This window comes from Sorghum bicolor, chromosome 10, assembly GCF_000003195.3.
Source record: "Sorghum bicolor cultivar BTx623 chromosome 10, Sorghum_bicolor_NCBIv3, whole genome shotgun sequence".
In the NCBI taxonomy this organism is placed as follows: domain Eukaryota; kingdom Viridiplantae; phylum Streptophyta; class Magnoliopsida; order Poales; family Poaceae; genus Sorghum; species Sorghum bicolor.
Genome location: NC_012879.2, coordinates 10,629,518 through 10,633,536, shown reverse-complemented (window position 1 = coordinate 10,633,536; position 4,019 = coordinate 10,629,518). Strand labels below are relative to the sequence as shown.

General features: G+C 45.7%; 1 long non-coding RNA gene across 2 annotated transcripts; it reads left to right on the top strand.

The window, feature by feature from the left end:
- On the top strand, positions 1,564–2,430 carry LOC110431377. 2 transcript variants are annotated; one of them, XR_002448874.1, is made up of 2 exons: positions 1,564–2,045; positions 2,117–2,430. It is a non-coding gene; the product is annotated as an uncharacterized LOC110431377 (long non-coding RNA). The 2 variants fall into 2 exon arrangements; XR_002448875.1 differs by having other exon boundaries at positions 1,578–2,045; positions 2,151–2,430.

Genomic DNA, 4,019 nt, shown 5'->3' with positions numbered 1-4,019 from the left:
TAGACGTGCTTGACCCGCTTCCATCGCTGCACGTGCCGGTCACAGGTGATGGTCTCCCACAGCGACTCAAACCAGCCGACAAAGAGCGACTTGTCACAGAGCAGCGCCAGCGCGAGCCTACGGTCGAGCTTCTCCCTCTCGATCTCGCGGTACTCCTCGTCGGTCCGCTCCCAGGCCTCTGTCTCCGCCTTGACCTGCCGCAGCCGTAGCCGCCGGTGCTGCGCCCTCCGCGCCGGCTTCCGCTGCCTCTCCATCTCTCAACGTGCTTCTCCAGATCTAGTGTTCTACACCGCCAATGATTTGCCGTATTCCACGGTTTTAGATCTCGTGCTTCTTCGTGGTCGCACGTGTTCAACACCGCCGCGTCCAAGCCGTGGGCGCCCCCTCACCAACTGCTCGTCGCTGGCCATCTCACGTCCGTCTACGGGTGGCTGCTGGTCAGGATGGCCTCCTTGGCCGCGCTCCCCTCATCTGTGTGGTGGCTGCTGGCCAGGATGGCCGACTTGGCCGCGGATCCTGCATGGGATGCGCGGCGCCGACTCCAGCCAAGATGGCTGCGGATCCTACGTGGGAAAAGCTGCACCAGTCGCGACCAGTGTTTTCTCGTAAGGGATCTCGTGAGGGGCGGCGTGAGGTGGTCGAGAGTTTGATGGAGGCTTCAAACTTTTATTTGTACGATCGATCCCGCGACGTGGCTGACGGAGGTTTGATTTGACGCGAGGTTGAGGGTGTGTAAGCTCGTGATCATACTTCTAATCTGAGCCGTTAAATCAATAGGACATGTGCTGTGAGTCGTTGATCTTGCAGGTGCGATTTGCCTGGAGAAGATTTCAATTATAGTAGAGATATATAATATAATTCTTATTTCATCGGAAAAAAAATTAGCGGTTGTACATGGCCATCAATCCGTGTCATTGTTTTTAAGTAAGAAACCACTTCCAGAAAAGTAGCAGGGCCCAGAAGTGTATGCAGTTACCAATATAAAGGTTGCGACATCCACTTTACAGTTGGCAACATTTCATTTGAGATACTTTACATTTCCAAATATTCATTACAAGTTCTCAAACCGATTACACAAACTTAGATGGAGACAAATTCAACATTCATGTTACAGTGCTCGATGAGATCCATAGTGTAGCTGATTTTTCAGTTGCAATCGTTTAGAATATCAAATATGTAATACAAGGTTCATAAAATGTGAAGTTATCATAATAGTGTAATCTTCCTAATTTTTCCTATTTTTTGCTTCTTGATCCTTGCTGCAAACATATGGTTTACTTTAAAATTTGCTGTAGGTGGTGTTAGCTTATTAGTTTCTTCTCTAGTGTCACCATCTGTAGCGCCCCTGCTGTAACTGCGGGGCGATGTTAGAGTGTACCAAGTCTTAGTGCTATAGATAGGGTTAGTGTGTACTCAGTCTTAGTACTATAGATAGGCTAGGTTGCTCTTAGCCATACATCCTGGCATGTAGGCATGCAAGCACTCTATATGTGTCTAGAGTCTTAATGCAATATTATCATCCATCAATTCATATTGTGTTCATACTCTTTCATGGCACCAGTCGCTTAGGTTTAGATCCTACCTCTAGTCTCCGCCGCCGCTTCGACACCATGCACCCCCGGGGAGAGATCGATCTCCAGTGTGGACAATGCCATCATTTAGGCACCTGATCCTATTGATCAGGCTATCATCATCATTGTCGTGCAGCAGATCAAGATCTTTCCTACGGCATCCTCGGGCTGCTGCCACCTCTTCCCTGAGCTCATCGCTGGCTGTCTTCATCAACACCTTATCTTCGTCACATGGAGGTAGATGGATCTTGCCCTGTCCCATGTCGCATAGTGGCAGCCAGGCCAGGCCACATGCCCCGACCCAGTGCTGCCATGGAGGCAACCAGATCTAGTGCGTAGCCGCTGCCAAGCGGATCTACCCATCTCCACCACATCGATTCATGTTGGCGCCTTCGACCCTACATGTCTGTGACCTGACGTGCGCCTTGTGCCACCTGATCAGGCCATGCCGCAACTACCGTGCTATGTTGCTGGGTACACCAGATCTCCTGCTCCTGCATCTTTTTGGTTTAACCGATCATTGATCGTGATTGAGTCACCCATAGCTCATTGACCTTGCATGTACTACTCCGGCATCAGTATCAACTGGGCTATCGGCTGCCCCGTCATGCCATTGGTTGTGCTTAACGGCTAGGCCATCGGCTGTCCCCACAAGGTTGCACGATCCATTGGCTTGTCATCGACACCATCGGCGAGTACTACACGCATCTTCTTCGAGCAACAGGGAAACTGTTGTGTCGCCTCATCAGGCCGCATCACCACCATTCGTGTGTTCGCTTCGCCATTGTATCTACATCGCCGTCACCTATGGATTGATGATTGTGCTACGCAATCCCTACTATGTCATTTGTCTGCACCAGGTCTTCGTTGTGCTGATTGGGTCTTTGTCATTGAGCTGCCGCTACCCGTGCCTTTGTTGAGCCTAGCTCGGCAGTCGTTGCCTCACATCATCGCTAAGTCCTACTCACTGATGCATTCTCTCCTGCATTGCTTCTTCTTTGTCTAGCACAACCACACGGTTGAGTACCTCTCCCTTGTACGCCCAGTATTGCAACAAGGCACGTGCTTTTGTCCCCGACACGTTACTAGATCTAGCAAATCCAGCCGCACCTCGACACAGTGGCATGTCTGCATTGACTAAGGCATCGACCTGCAGTCATAGTGGGAGTGCTACAGAGAGTGAGACTGGAGAATAAACTAATAAGCTAACAGGTGGCAACTCCTCCCGATTTCCTCAAAAAACAATAATAGTGTCAGGTCCATAGTCACATGTTTTTTAGCTGAGATGGTAAGAATGCTATGAGATTGGAGGTCATTGCATCAAATCCTTTTTCTTGACCAGCAGTGAAGGCTAGACCCGTGGTGATGTTTTCAAATTTAAATAAAGGAAATAGTTATCAAATGGTTCTATAAAAAAAATGGCACCTAGCATGAGTCATATATGATTTTGGTGGCTGATTGACAATGTGATTAAAATGGACGAATATATTTGCTAGTATACAAAGTATTTAGTTTATTTGGATGCAAAGATGGATTGAACAAAGCCAACATGAAACAACACCTCAAGGAAAGACAATGAGGCAGCATTGGATATCACAGAAGATATGCTAGAAATCAAAGACATAAGTAGAACAAGTCCTAATGAGAAGACACGATAAACGAAGGTAAAGAAGGGTTGCAGTCAACCACTGGAATTATAGGATGGTGCTCTTTGTAAAAGGGTTTTGGCTGAAAAGCCATAGCTAAAAGTATTGTTCGTTAATTTATTGTAAGAGAAAAACACTACTGAATGGCTGACACACTCTGACAATAACAATAATAGTAATAACAATATTAACAATAACAATAACAATAATAATAATAATAATAATAATAATAATAATAATAATAATAATAATAATAATAATAATAATAATAATAATAATAATAATAATAATAATAATAATAATAATAATATGTGAATATACTTATACATAAATGTGCATATAAGTATATACCAACTTAACTTACAGTGTAATTATCATTTTTACCAAACTAACATATCATTGAGCAAGTTCATAAGACCTTATTTCAAAATTCAAACTCCAAAGTTCATACATGGAAAAATAAAATACATGCAGCCATGTACATTATTGATCGGCACTTGACCAGTATCTGACCCGGTACGGCCGTATGGGATTGCGGCTCTTCTATATCGGTCTAGTGCCGGTACGAGGCATTTCGGCTGGTACCGGAATGGAACTGCAGCCACCGATAATGCATAAGTGGAACCAACATCGAAGCTTACCGTGTGTTTGGTTGCGGGACTAGTGGGTTGGAGTGGCTCCAACCCACGTTTTAGGGACGACTCCAACTCTTTACTTGTTTGGTTGTGGTTGTGAGAATGGGTTCGCTCCGTTTTCTGTTTGGTTGGAGGAATGAGTTGGGGTTGGATCCATCCCATTTTCT